General features: G+C 37.3%; 1 protein-coding gene across 15 annotated transcripts in view; it reads left to right on the plus strand.

Annotated features, from left to right (window-relative positions):
* PTPRT (protein tyrosine phosphatase receptor type T) overlaps nt 1–15607 on the plus strand; it is a 1114373-nt gene that overhangs the window by 633563 nt on the left and 465203 nt on the right. The window lies entirely within an intron of this gene.

A 15607-nucleotide genomic window follows, 5' to 3' on the forward strand; every position in this document is an offset into this window, starting at 1 on the left:
GAGAAAGTAAATACATAGGTGGGAGAAGGAAAGGAAAAATGTGTGGAGAAGAAAGACTGGTGTCTGTTTGGCACAGAATGGTATGTAGTGAGAAAGTAGAAATAAATTTAAAGAACTCTTTTGGGAAGAGATTTTATTTGAGCTAGCCTATCATTGAATTTCAAGCTACTTCCAATTTTCCATTATTATACCATTTTAGAGAACATTGTTGTACATGCATCAAGGCAAATTCACATGATTCTTTCAGGTAAATTCCTAGAAGTAGAGTTGCCACGTGAAAAATTATACACATTTTGAAATTTTAGTTGTAGAATAGAGCTAGAGACTAAAAAGGGCCAGGCTGACCTCTAAAATTGACTGTACCACTATTAAGGGGGTTCTCACTGCCCTTGCCTGCCAGTACCTGAGACTATTTTTCATTTTAATCAATAAAAACATCATCTATCATATGTCAAAAATCTTACTGTTTTAATTTTCATTTTTTGATACCCAAAGTGGAACCGTTGTTCATGCTTCCTGGCTACTTGTATTTCTTCTTTTCTTAGCTACGAATTTACCTCCTTTGTAAAGTATCTTTGGGGATACTCATTATTTTTCTCATTGATTTGTAAGGGCACTTTATGTATTAACAGCATTAATCTTGGTTGGTTCTGTGCATGGCAAATATTTTCCAATTTAGACATGTGCCTTTGAATGTGCTGATGGCCTAGGATCATGAGAAAATATGATTCTTCATGTGATTAAATGTATTTATTTTTAATGGTTTTGATTTCAATGTTTTGTAAAAACATTTTTGTGCAAAAAGTTTTATATTTACCTAAATTGTGGTGTCATTTTTGTTTGCTTTTGTCCTACACTGAGAGCTTTATTTCATCTGCATTTATTTTGGGATAAGGTTGGATATTTTTCACACTTAACCCATGATGGCAATACTATTGAATAATGTAACATTGTTCTGCTGCATTGATGTATCTTTAGATTCTGAATTTTTATTTATATTTCTGTTTGCTTCTGGATGTTTTGCTATGTGCTACATGTGTCTTCAGTGGCATCTGCCATCTCCCCTCCCAATTCAGGTTAAGGAGGTATTGTTTGCCTATATCTGATTCCCAGGGTGTCTGAAACTGCTCAAGAAGCTGGTTTGAAAGTTATTCCTTTCATGTATTCCTTCTCATCTTGCTCATGAGTCTAGCAACAAACCTTGAGGCTTTTATGCTGTTGTGGGTTTCCCCATATTTACTCCCTGAATAGTTTCTGTGAGGAACACAGCACCTGTTGAAAAGAACTCTCTAGAGGTTAGAAAAGAATGATGCACAGCAATGTTGGTGTTATAGATTGATAGTAACATAAGAGAAGCATCCCCCTCATGTATAGGTGATAATGAAGGTTTGAGATCAGTCAGATTATCCAGGAATTGCCAAATAGTAGAAAGGGATTAAGAATGAATGGAACCCCAGGGAAAACAAGCAAGGAATGAGGAAGGTCCAGGAAAACAAAGTACACAAGGATGTGGCTATAGTAGTCATACCAGTGTTTATGTGGGAAAACCTAAGCGCGTGAAGGGTTCTAGAAGGCAGGGGTAGTCAACCAGACCTTCATTCAACAAGTAGGGCCACAGGTTTTCTCAGAGAGTTCAAGGAGCAGACCATAAGTCAACAAGCTAGAAATTGCCAATGCATAATTTGAACCTAGAGATTCAAACTTCTTTCTATCACAGATGTAGACACGAACACTAAAAGCTAAGCTCATTACACCAGATAAGCATTGACTAACACATTTTGCATAGGGGGAAAATGCACTTAGTCAAACAAACAAAAAAAATCTCTGTTTAGCCATCTATTTCAAATTTTTATAGAAAATTGTGTAGGCAGCATCAATTATGCTTGGGCAAATTTAGACTAATTAATGGGTTGACTAAGATAATTATTGAAATTTGTCTATAGATGAAAAGAGGAAAGATGAACCATTTAAATTGCTTTTTGTGTGTGCCTGATGACTATTTCTAAAAGAATGAGCCCACTGGGAAGCGTATGAAATGGGGGTGGCCCAGCTCTTTGCAGGGTATGATGATAGAGTAACAAGGCAGATGTTCTAATCAATACACCAGGATTAATGCCTTAAAATGTCTAATATGCATGAATCCATATAACATACACCTTATGTAAAGAGATACATAATTTTTCGAGGGTCAACAATGTGTAAGAATTCTTCCAGATGTTTTATGTGTTTGATTGCCTTTCATCTATGAAAAACAATGCATGAAGAAGGTATCATTATCCCCGATTTATACACGAGGCCCCCGGAGCATAGAGAGGTCAAGTAGATTACCAAGTTATACACACAGTAAGGGGAGAATTGAGTCCAATTCCAATGACCACATTCTGTGCCCTGTATATTTTCAAAGAAGCCTCCTTTGGTGGCAATTTACTTGTGGTAATGAGGAGGCCATGGCTCAAATCAGACTTAGACACACTGAGAACTGCTTTTAAAACCAAGTGTACAATATATAGTGCATCATGCTTATTTCCTTCCAGTGTTTTCTGGAAGGGTTTTCTGTTTTATTCCACAGGTGTCATCTTGGGCAATTTCTAAAACTTAGATCTACCTATAAAGGATGCAGCCTAGTCCCACAATGAAGTGTCTGTGCCAGGAGCCAAAGTGGTTCCCTTGTACCAGTCGGAATTTGTGTCTAGGCAAGAGATACCATGGCTTTATAGGGGGTAACTTGGCTTTGGATCAAGAATTCAACTAGGTCTGCTATTCACTGCTTGTGTGTTTTGGGGTGGGACATCTGTTCTATTGGATTCAACTGATAGAAACCCAACTAAAAACAAAAAAACCTTAATCCAAAGAATAATTTCATGGTTCACATAATTTAAAAACTCAGGGGTGGCATTTGCCATATGTCTATCTTCATTTCCTTCCTTTGTCCCTCTCTCCCCTTCCCCTTCCCACTCACGTCACTGCTTTTCTCTTTGTTATTTTCATTTGCTAGTGAGTCCCTTCAAGAAATTGGAAAGGTGGTCTGGAGATACTTCTAGTCTTTAATGACAGGCTCTTATTGTCCTTCCTGAAGTCACATACCTACCCCTGTGAAAAGAAAGTTGGGGAGGTGCTTGGCAACCTATCAGGATAACACAGAGGAGAGTGACAATTCACAAAAGCAAGGGGCGTACAGAAGACAAAACGATAGCTATTCACTACAGAGTGGTCCTTCCATAAATGGCTCTTAAGATTTTTCAATTGCAAATTAGCCCATAGTCTCCCTAAAAATTACAAAATCTTATTCAAAGTTCATGCCCATTTTCAATTTGAAGCAAACAGTCTGGTCTTTGTCTAAGCACTTTTGGCAAAGTTTAAGAGTATTTATTCCATTAATTTTTGAAATAGAAATAAATCAGAGTGGGTCTCTTCCCTGGAGATTTTCTTGAACCGCTACCATGATTTTCCACAGTAGTGTAGAGTTGCCCTAGGTATGTCTGATCAATGGGGAAGAAGGCAGTGTTGTTGCAGCTGGCTACTGGAGACTGTACATCACATAAACCACAACCTTCCCCTCCCATTCACCAGCTGTAGTGAGGGTTTGTCACTGAGGGGCATGTGTTTACACATGGTTCTAAGCAGATGAATAAACAGGTGCCTCTTCACATGGATAGTTCTCCAAGATTTATTTCATGGAGGTGAGATGAACCTGACTTTTCTGTTTATCTCTAGTGCAGGTAGTTGAGTTAATGATGGGCCACAGTTTACAGCATTCAATCACATTGGTACACAAAGCACTCCTGCTTGTTTCTTTTATTGAGTAACCCCCTCCTCTCCTTGTTCTCTGTTCCCATGTCCCTCCCCAATCCCACTCCCCATTTAATGCATTTAATTTACACTGCTTTGTTTGTGTTCAGGAAAAATGTGCTTTGTTAATCTGAGTATTTTAAATGTACACAGATAAATCATTTATCGCTCATTCTACCTCATCCTTTTTTTTCATTCAGTACTATTTTTTTTTAACTTCCATCCAGATTACTGTTTGTACATTTCATACGTTACTTCTAACCTTTGCATCGTAGTCTACGCTTTTCTCATCAATTCCCCCGTAATGGGTGAGCAGACTGTCTCCAAATCACCACTACTGCCTATGACGTTCTGGTACACTTTCATCCAGAGGGCTCTGTGAGAAGTTCTCTGGACTGTAAGTTGGAGTTTGAATGTCTGGGTTTAGATTAGATTAGTTGGGCTAAGTATAACAGATTGTTTTGCAAAATGCCTGCACCAGTCCATGCTCCCGAGCTGCAGGTGAGTTTCTAGAGTTCCACAGCTCTGCCCTGGAGTGGCACTACCTAACTTTCTTCTTTCTTTGCCAACCTATTCAGTGTAAATGACTACATTGTGTTCATCTTCATTTCTCTGATAACTGATGAGTTTAAGCATCAATCCAATGCTTCTTAATATTTTGCATTCCCTCTTCTTTATTGTCTGTTCACATAGCACCTGCATGTTTCTTGGAGAAACATGCATGTTTCTTGTGTTTTCTATTAAATTTTCACGAGTTGCATTTATATCCTGGATATTATTCGGTTGTTGATTTAAGACATCACAAGTATCTTTTCCCAATCTGTGTTCTGTTTATTTTATTGAACATACATCCATAATTTTTATATGATAAATTCCTCAGTGCTTTGATTTGTGATGTGTGTCTTTCATGTCTTAAGTCCTCCACCCTTAAGTCACAAGTATAATCTTCTGTATTTTCTCTTAATAACTTTATAGTTTCACTTTTTATGTTTTGTTATTTGATCCATTTGAAATCTATCTTTGCATGTTTTATTTTTTTCCATAGGGTGACCCAGTATTTCCAACACGTCTACAAATCTGTCCGTCACCTTTTTATTGATGTGCAATTTAACCTTTATTACATGATATATTTTTATATTTTCATTGGCCTTTCTCAGAGCTCATTATTCAATTCCACTATTACTATGCCTTTTGTTCTGTTTCAGTATTGGATTGGGCAAGTCACCATCCTTCATCTTAGCTGGTCATGGATTTTTATTCTTTCTTATAAATTTTAAACTAAGTCTCTCTAATTCTTATAGGAGTCCAATTAGAATTTTTACAAGATTGCATTGAGTTTATAAATTAATTTAATAAAAGTATAGCATATTTATTATATCATTGTATCCTATCCAAGATCATAGAATGCCTGGATTTGTTGAGGTTTTTTCATATCCATTATCTTATCAGATTTTTTAAGAAGTTGTCTTCATATAGGTCTTAGGAGTTCTTGACTGTTGATTCTTAGACATATTATAATTTTCGTTATCATAGCATATGGTATCTTTTTTAACTGTGTTTTTTAGTTACTTATTGACCATGTAAAAAAAATGCTGTTGATTTTCTGGAGTTGATATTATATCTAGCTACCTAGTAAAACTTTTATTGATTCTAATAGTTTGTTGACTATTAGAGTGCAGGTGAGTTTCTAGAACTCCACAGCTCTGCCCTGGAGTAGCACTACCTAACTTTCTGTGTTGCATTCTCTGTATATGTGATTGTATTATCTGCAAATAATGACAATCATATCTCTTCCTTTCTAATATTTACACTTCATTCTGATCCTTTTCTCTTTCTTTGATAAGCAGAACCAGGGATATAGGGACTTTTGTCTTTTCCTCAATATTAAAGGGAGTATTTCTAAAGTTTCTCAAAAATGTGTACTATTTACTGTAGATTTTAGGTATAACCTTTAACAAGTTAAGAATGTTATCTTTTATTCTTAGTTTGCTTAAAGATTTTAATCAGAAGTAGAGGTTGAACTTTATCAGTCTTTTATCTGTCAATTAATGATGTGATTTTTATTCTAAGACTCAACTTGCTTTTCTATTAATAAAAATATTTCTTTGAAAATAATGCATCTGTTCTCTTCTGTGACTCTAAAGTCTCTAAATAATAATTTTAATTTTTTCATTTTACAGTGTTTCTATCATATGTACATATAGAGAGTTTAGGTCACTCACACTAATTAAGGAAAGAGATAACTTACAAAGATATAGAAGATAATTTTAGGTTTCTTGGTGTCCATGTTAGCAAGTCTCCCCTTTTGTGAACATTTCGCTTACTGTAGAGCTTCTTAGGTAGCATTTTACAAGGTGTTTTGCTAGTTTAACATGTAATTTTCTAAATAAGTGTTAGAATTCTGAGGCTCAAAATTCAAAACACACAAAAGAGTATGCAGGCATACCTCATTTTATTGTACTTTGCTTTATTGAGCTTTACAGATATTATATGTTTTTACAAATTGAGGGTTTGTGGCAACGCTGAATCGAGCAGGTCTATGAGGCACTACTTTTTTAACAGCATGCATGTGCTCACTTTATGTCTCTGTGTTACATTTCAGTTATTCTGTTAATATTTCAAATATTTTCATTACTATTATATCTATGACAGTGATATGTAATAAAGTGATCTTTGATGCTGTAATTGTTTGGGTTTGCAACAAACATTGCCTTTCTAGCAATGAGCAAACGTAATGGGTAAATGTTGTATGTGTTCTGTCCACTGACCATCTTCCATCCTCCTGTCTCTCTCCCTCTCCTGGGCCCCCATTTCCCCGAAACAAAACAATATTGAAATTAGACCAATTAATTACCCTACAATGGCTTCTAAGTGTTCAGGTGAAAGGAAGAGTCACAGGTCTCTCACTTTAAATCCAAAGCTAGATGTGATTAAGCTTAATGAGGAAGGCATGCTGAAAGCCAAGACAGACAGGCACAAAACTGGACCTCTTACACAAAGCAGTTAGTTAACTTGGAAATGCTGTTAAAGGAAACTAAATATGGCCTGAGAAGGACTCCGTATTTCTTTTTCTTTCTTTTCTTTTCTTTTTTTTTTTTTTTTTTTTTTTTGAGATGGAGTTGATTGCTCTGTCACCCAGGCTGCAGTGCAGTGGTGCAATCTTGGCCCACTGCAAGCTTCATCTCCCAGGTTCAAGCCATTCTCCTGCCTCAGCCTCTTGAGTCCTTTTGGATGAAGTGTAACCTAGCTTAATAGGCGGACAAAACTGAAAACCTAACTAGTAGTATGCACCTGTAACAATAGCTAAGTCTTGGCCAATCCCAGTGGCCGTACTTCAACCATTCATACACTGCTGGGAGTTCAAACTGTGTTCGAATAATGCATACACCAAGCTGTAACCAATCCAGCCATTCTGTACCTCACTTTCAATTTCTGTATATTATTTCCCTATTTTTTTGTTTATAGATCTTCTTCCACCACGTGACTGTGCTGGAGTCTCTGTGAATCTGCTGTGATTCTGGGGGCTGCCCAATTTGTGAATCGTTCATTGCTCAATTAAACACCTTTAAATTTAATTTGGCTGAAGATTTTCTTTTATCAATGCAAATGGAAAGTTCTTGAAAAAAATGAACACAGGAATAAACCAGGAATATTTACCTATGTATATATATATTTATATGTATTGAAAGAGATATAAGATATATTATTATAACTATAAGTATAGGTATTTAAACTAATATAGAAAAAAACACTTTTACATATAAATGTCTATCTGAGATGTAAACAATATCTAAAAAAGGAAACAAAGACACACACAAACATACAGATGCATTTAATTTCTCCTAACTTGTTGCTATTCTTGTGGGCCTTGTTGCTAACTTCTGTGAGTGAAGGCGGTAGAACAGGCTATGGGAGTCTTTCATTGCCAGCTCCATGTGACCTTCCCTAGGGTCAAACCCAGACGAGGGATTTAACCAGACCCAGCCCAAGTGCCTTCACCCAAATGTGAGAGTGCTGACCACTTCTCAAAAGATTTTCAGTCAAGATTGGTTATCTTATCAAACATGTGATGTGGATATGGATCATTTTGTTTCCGTTTGAGTAGGAAAAGAAGAGTCTTTCTGGGTAGGGTAGGAAAAAAGCCTAGGTTTGTTTCCTCAGGATAGGCTGGGGAATTGAAAGTGTGGGTTGAGCAAAATGGTACCAGGGAAAAAAAGAATCTGGCCAGGATGGATGTGCATTGAGTGCAAAAAGTGGCTTTTGGTAGCAGGCAAATGGCCCTTTGTGTGGAAGGCTACACACACTGCTATCAGCTGGCTCTGGCTGCTTCTAGCTGGACTTACAGAATCCTGCTAGTTTGGTTCGATGAACCCCTGGATTAAAAACTGCTGTTTGCCAGGTAACTGAGAATTGTTTCACACATATAAGAAGCGTGATAAAACGTGTGTGGCTTGACCTATACTACTGAATTCCAAAGTAAAAGTCCAGCAGAGAAAACTAGATCAGAGGTTACTTTGCCAGTGCAGGTGGATAGATAAGGCTATGACCTTAATAGGGCCTCTCTGAGGATCCAGGCAGGTCTAAAGTGGCAGATGTTAAATGTGCATAGGCAAGCCGGGAAGGAAAACAGAGCCCTGAGGCACTTGGCGTGGTGTCTGGCCTTATGTTCCTTCACAGCACTGCTTGTTTTCTGCCCAGGCTTTGCATCTAAAGGTGAAGCTGGGGAGTGTACAGCCATAGAAGACCGATGTCTGGGTCGGACACAGTGGCTCACACCAGTATCCTAGCACTTTGGCAGGTTGAGGCAGGAGGATCACTAGAGCTCAGGAGTTTGAGACCAGCCTGGGCAACATAGTGAGACCTTGTCTCTCTTAAGAATAAAAATGTTTTTTTGTTTTGTTTTGTTTGTTTGTTTGTTTTAAAAGACCCGTGTCTGTTATTCTTAAAAGCTCAGGAATGTATAGCTCACATAAGACTTGAATGCAAGACCATGTGATCTTACTTGCTTACTAGGCTTTTGGTGCCTACATTCTCACATAAATAGCCAGGCTACTCTCTGTGCTGTCTCCTGAGTGGAAAGTCTCCCAAGTGCTGAGACAATAAATGTCCCCTCTACCCAAAGTCTAGCATACACTGGGTTTTCTTACATACCTGTGATATGCTCCAGACAACAGGAGTGAAACAGTCATATTGCTGATACATAGGGAGTTTGAGTGGTCTAGACAGAAGATCAAACCAGCCGCAACATTCCCTTAAGCCGAAGTCTAATCCACAGCAAGGTCCTAACTCTCTTCAATTCCATAAAGGCTGAGAGAGGTGAGGAAGTAGCATAAGAAAATTTTGGAGCCAGCAGAGCTTTGTTCATAAGGTTTAAGGAATACGTTTTCTTCATAACAGAAGTGTAAGGTGAAGCAGCCAGTGCTTATGTAGAAGCTGCAGCAAGTTATTCAGCATGTGTAGCTAAGATAATTGATGAAGGTGGCTAAACTAAACAGATGATTTTTAGTGTAGACAAAAGTCTTAAGTCGGAAGAAGATGCCATCTAGGGCTTTTGTAGCTAGAGAGAAATAAATGTCTGGTTTCAAAGCCTCAGTGGACAGACTTGCTCTCTTGTGAGGGGCTAATGCAGCTGGTGACTCTGAGTTGAAGACAGTGCTTATTTACCATTCCAAAAATCCTGGGACTCTTAAGTATCATGCTAAATCTACTCTACCTGTGCTCTGTAAATGGAACAACAAAGTCTGGATGACAGCACATTTGTTTACAGCAGGATTTGCTGAATATTTTAAGCCCACTATTGAGACCTACTCCCCAGAAATAAAAGATTTCTTTCTAAATATTACTGCCCTTGGACAATGCACATGGTAATTCAAGAGCTACTATTGAGACCTACTCCCCAGAAATAAAATATTTCTTTCTAAATATTACTGCCCATGGACAATACACATGGTAATTCAAGAGCTCTGATGGAGATGTACAAAAAGATTAATGTTGTTTTCATGCCTGCTAACACAATAGCCATTCTATAGACCATGGATCAAGAAGTCATTTTGACTTTCAGGTCTTATTTAAGAAATACATTTTGTAAGGCTACAGCTGCCATAGATATTGATTCCTCTGATGGATATGGGCAAAGTAAATGGGAAACCTTCGGGAAAGGATTTGCCATTCTAGATGCCGTTAAGGACATTCATGATTCATGAGAATGTCAAAATGTTAATAACAGGAGTTTCGGAGAAGTTGATTCTAACCCTCACAGATGACTTCAAGGGGTTCAAGACTTCAATGGAAGAAGTCATTCCACCTGTGGTGGAAATAGCAAAATAAATAGATATGAAGCCTGAAGATGTAGCTGAATTGCTTTAATCTCATGATAAAATTTTAACAAATGAAGAATTGCTTCTTATGGACAAGCAAAGAAAGTGGTTTCTTGAGATGGAATCTTTTATTGGTGAAGATGATGTAAACACTGTTGAAATGACAAAGGATTTAGAAAATTATGTAAACTTATTTGATAAAGTAATGGCATGGTTTAAGAGGATTGATTCTAATTTTGAAAGAAGTTCTACATTTGGGTAAAAGGTTATCAATCAAAGAGCATCTCATGCTGCAGAGTAACCTTCTGTGAAAGGAAGAGTCCATTGATGCTGCAAACTTCACTACTGTTTTATTTTTAAAAACTGCCACAGTCACTCCAGCATTCAGCAACCAGCACCCTGATCAGTGAGCAGCCATCAGCATCAAGACAAGACCCTCCACCGACAAAAAGATTACAACTTGCTGAAGGCTCAGATGATCCTTAGCATGTTTCAGTAACAAAGTATTTTTAAGTAAGTAATGTTCATGTATTTTAGATATAATTCTGTTGAACACTTAATAGACTGTAGTGTACACATAACTTTTATAGATCTCTTGTTTAGTACCTTGTTTTAGTCACTGCTCAATATATCTTGGAAGTCACTTGATTACATAAAGAGCTTTTTAAAATGACTATGATTTCATGATATGAATGAAACTTGGTGGATTTACCTGTCCCCTGCTAGTAGATATATAAGTAGTTTTCAGTCATTTGTTCTTATAAGCATTATTTCATGCATATGTGAGTATGTTAGTAGGAAAAATTCTTATAAGTAGAATTCTTGGTCCCAAGGTAATTGCAGATATAATTTTCGTAGATTTGTTAAATTATCTTCTCTACATAGATTGTATCACGTCTCAGCTCTTACAGAAATACATAAGAGTGCTTGTTTTCTCTACATCCTTACAACAAAGTATACATTTTTAACTTCTGTCTAAAATGTGAAAAATTGTATCTCAGTAAAATTTCATTTTATATGTCTGGAATTTGAGCATCTTTTCAAATGCTTATGAGTCATTTATATTTTTTCCCCTGGAAACTATCTCCTGTGCCAATTTTTTGTTGGCTTATTAATAAGGTTTGTTTTTTATTGACTGATTTGTGGTACTTCTTTCTATATTAGGAAAATTATGAGTTATGCTTTTTTCAGTTTAAAGTTTTTGACATAGTATATTAGTCTGTTCTTATGCTGCTAATAAAAACCTACCTAAGACTGGGTAATTTATAAAGGAAAGAGGCTTAATTTACTTACAGTTCCGCATGGCTTGGGAGACCTCACAATCATGGCAGAGGCAGAGGAAAAGCAAAGGCATGACTTACGTTGTGGCAGGCAAGAGAGCTTATGCAGGGGAACTGCCCCCTTTATAAAACCTTTATAATTAAAAAAAAAAAATAAGTCGTGAGACTTATTCACAACCCACCCCCATGATTCAATTACTTCCCATCAGTTCCCTCCCATGACACATGGGGATTGTGGGAGCTATAATTCAAGATGAGATTTGGGTGGGGACACAGCCAAACCATATCACTTAGCTTTATAGTAATTTTAGCTACACGGATTTTTAAAATTTGTAGTTCAATATATTTTATCTATCTTTCCTTTCATGGCTTCTGGGTTTTGTATCACACTGGGCTTCCTTAACTCCAATTGTATAAATAAATAGTAGCCTCTCTTATTATTTTTATCCATTCATTTTTTGCATTAAACTTTTGAGCATTTGATCCATCCAAAGTTTACCTTTGTGTGAGCTATAGTTCCAGCTGCATTTTTTTTCCTATATGGCTACTCAGCACTGTTTACTAAATAGTTGATCTCTTTTCCTACTGATTTATATTCCACTTTTATTATATCCTAAATCCATGCTGTAATTTTATCTACTTCCAAATTTTGACTGTATTCCTTTGTGTACTAGCATACTAGAATTATACACTTTTATTTATTGAAATGTAAAATATGCTTGAATATCATAGATAGCTCATCTACCCCCCACACCCACTTTTACCCCATGTAATGCTCATCCTTTTCAGAGTTGTCTAATATTGTTGGTTGTTCATTTTTCACATAAAATTTAGAATTATCTTGTTGGTGTTTTTATTTTCATCACATTAAATTGAAATTAACCTATGGAGTGCTGACATTGCATTGTATAATTTTTTTATATTTTTAAAAATCTATCCAAGTTCTATGTGCACATAGTTTAAATCATCAAAGTGTTCTTTGGCATATGATAGGAATAGGTGTAGACTCCAGCTCCTCTCACCCAGTTGCAAACACTTTTCACTTGGTTATAATTATGCAAAACACGTATTTCTGAATTAGCTACCTTTATTGGTACTTGTGACTTTTCCACTTTACCATTATCTATTAATGGTTTTGCTTTCCCTGTACTCCCCAGCCATCACTCACACAGGCATCCCTTCCACCTACTTCCCCATCCTCCCAATAAAGTTATATCCTAATTTTGGCTAGATCAACATCCAATGTTTACACTATTTTGACTATGTAAATGCTATTCAAAACTGAACCATGCAGTAAATTATGGTTATTTTCCCTTCCTGCACAACTATTATGTTTTCCCTGAAGCTAATATTTGACTTGTTTATGGTTTGTTTGCTTCATTTTTATGTTTTTATTACTAATGCAACCCCAACACTTTGCCAATTATCTAAAGCTCTACTCAAGATATTCAGATGCTTCAGTTATTTTTTCAATTTCATCCTTCTACAGAAAGCTCTCCCAGAGCTGCTGGCTTGCTCTGTGCTGGTGTTGTGCTCTCTCTGTGCCATCCTGTGGAGTCTTCCTCCACCTTCACTCTACCTGCAAGGAGGGTATTATGTTTTACTCCTGCTGTGTTCCTGCTTCTGTCACCAGTGACTCCATCCCCACTTCTTTTTTTTTTTTTTTTTTTTTTTCCTGCCTTGCCTTATAGGTGCACTTGCTTTGGTAGCTTCCTAAGAAAGTGTTCACAGCAGGTCAACGTGTGAAAACCTTCTGTCATCGACTCTCACACTCAAGGAAGAATTTGACTGGAAATAACGTTCCTTTACTACTTTGAAGGTGCTGTTCCATTACATCCCGGCATCCAGTGTGGCTTTTGAGAAAACTAAAGCTATTCTGATTCCCAAGTATGAATTTCTCCCAATTCCCTGACCAAACTTGTATGATATGATCAGTGTCTGCTCCTCCGTTATCTACCTTAATGTGGATTAATTTTTATCCATTTATTTGGTTGAGCACATGGTGGGCTGTTTCATCCTGGCAGTACTCATTCTTCACATCTAGGGAATTTTCTTGACCTCTTTTGTTGGTTATTCTCTCCCTTCATTTTCTCTGCTTTCTTTTTCTGAAACTTTAGTATTTGGATGTTGGAACTGCTGGATTGGTTCTACAATACCCACACTTTTGTTATTGTCCAGATCTTCGGATGTTTTGCTCTGCCTTTCGAGAGATTTCCTCAGCTTCATCCACTCACCCTTTTATTGGCTTCTAATATATACTGTCATATTTTTAATTTCCAAGAGCTTTTTATTGTTTTCTGAATGTTCCTTGGTTTCTAATATTTTGTTCACAGTTTTGCAATATGGTCTCTTATCTCTCTGGGGGTGTTAGTTATAGGCTTTTTTTTTGTTAAATGTGTAGGGGCTATTTTTTAGTTGTCAACAAGTCCCTCCAAATTGCTTTGTTCTGCTTGTTTGTTTTTATCTCTGTCTTTCATGTTTGATGCTTTCTCCAGATATCTATCTGATGAGAAATGTTGAAACCTAGACTAAGACAAGTCTAGTAGGGAGAGGGTAGATTAGATCACAATTAAGGAAATCGATAAATTGATCATTTATTTAAGCAATGAGAGATCAAGAAAGTGATGGTGATCCTCTACTTTTGTAATTCAGCAAGATCAGAAACACATGGTAGGAGCAACAGAGTCAGGGTTATTTTCACCTAATTCCCTGGTCTGCGTATTTCCTAAGTCTATACCCTGAAGCCTAGGAACCACGGTTGGTATGTACTCAGCCCCATGCCTAGTCTGGAGATAGAGTCAACTACTCAGCAACTACTGAGTCTTACTGAATACCAAGATCTGTACTTAGGCTCTGAAGATCCAGTAGTAAGAACAACATGATCCCTGACTCTTAGGTGCCATTGCCAATGGAAGAGACTGGTAGGCATGCACATGGTGGTCCAATAGTGCTAGTGAAATAGGAGTTTGTACATAAATCAGTGTGAAATACCTGAAGGAGAGAATTAGTGATAGTTGCATGGATTGGTGACATTTGAACCTGTTGTTGGAAAATGAGTAGGAGTTTACCAAAATGCAACAAAGATGCAGGAGGATACATTACAGTGCACAAACAACATGGAGAAATGGGTGGGAGTATGAATGTGTCCAATGTGGGGAGTGGGCAGGAAGAAGTTCTGGCTGGACTGGAAGCGGCAGATTACTATTAGTGAAGCAGCCTCTGTGAGTGGTTAGAAAGATCTCTGTGCCTTTGTCTAATGCACAACGTACTCACCATTCATGAGGGGAATGTATGAGAGCATCAGGATTCCCTTTGGAGGTCAATTGTCTCACCGTCTCTGTACTGAGCAATGATGTTCCCAATCATGGTACAGATTAATCCCCATGTGACTTGATGTGTAATATTTCCGAGCAGCCAATTAATTCTGTTAATCACATTAGTGAAATTAGCAAGATGCTCCTCTGATTAGGGGGCTGAGGTCAAGATGCTCTTACACACTTGTGTTTACTGAAAAATAAGGTCCCTCTTTCTAGGACCTGTTAAAATCTGCCAACAAGGGACTTGAGATTTAGCCCAAAGACCCCACCTGTTCTCTCTCTCTTTAACTACTACTGATTCTTGTACAAGGATGACATCTGCTACTCTGTTAGTGTGTTTGCATTTCAGAGAAGACTTAGAGAAGGAACCTTGAGAGGTGTGTCCTGCTGAGCAGCTTGGAACCTTTTGTTGGGAAGGCAATGGAGAGTATTGCAAGCTAGACAGTACTGCGTTAAATCCTGGCTCTAGCATTTTCTAGCTGCCTAGCCTTAAGCAGATGTGAATTTGTTTTGTTTTTTGTTTTCTTTTTTGTAATCTCTATGCCTCAACTTTCCACATCTGTAAGATAAAGATTGTAATAGAACTTACTTCATAGGGATATTATGAGAATTAAATGTGTCATCTATTATATTTAAATGTTGGAATGATATCTGTGACACATAGTTAATACTCAATAACTATCTTCATTATTACTGTTGGTTCAGAGATCTATTAGAGAATCAACATATTTGGAGGAGCAGGACACATTGGTGGTGTACCTTATGGTGATGAATCAGACCCAAACTAGTTGTTTAGTTGTGCGTCCATACTTTGTTTCAGACGTGAAATCTAAGTATTGCACACTGCTCTGTCTGCTTTTCTTGCTGGACCGTGATGCCATGAAGACAGGGAGCATGTCTATCC

This window comes from Chlorocebus sabaeus, chromosome 2 (assembly GCF_047675955.1).
Source record: "Chlorocebus sabaeus isolate Y175 chromosome 2, mChlSab1.0.hap1, whole genome shotgun sequence".
Lineage (NCBI taxonomy): Eukaryota > Metazoa > Chordata > Mammalia > Primates > Cercopithecidae > Chlorocebus > Chlorocebus sabaeus.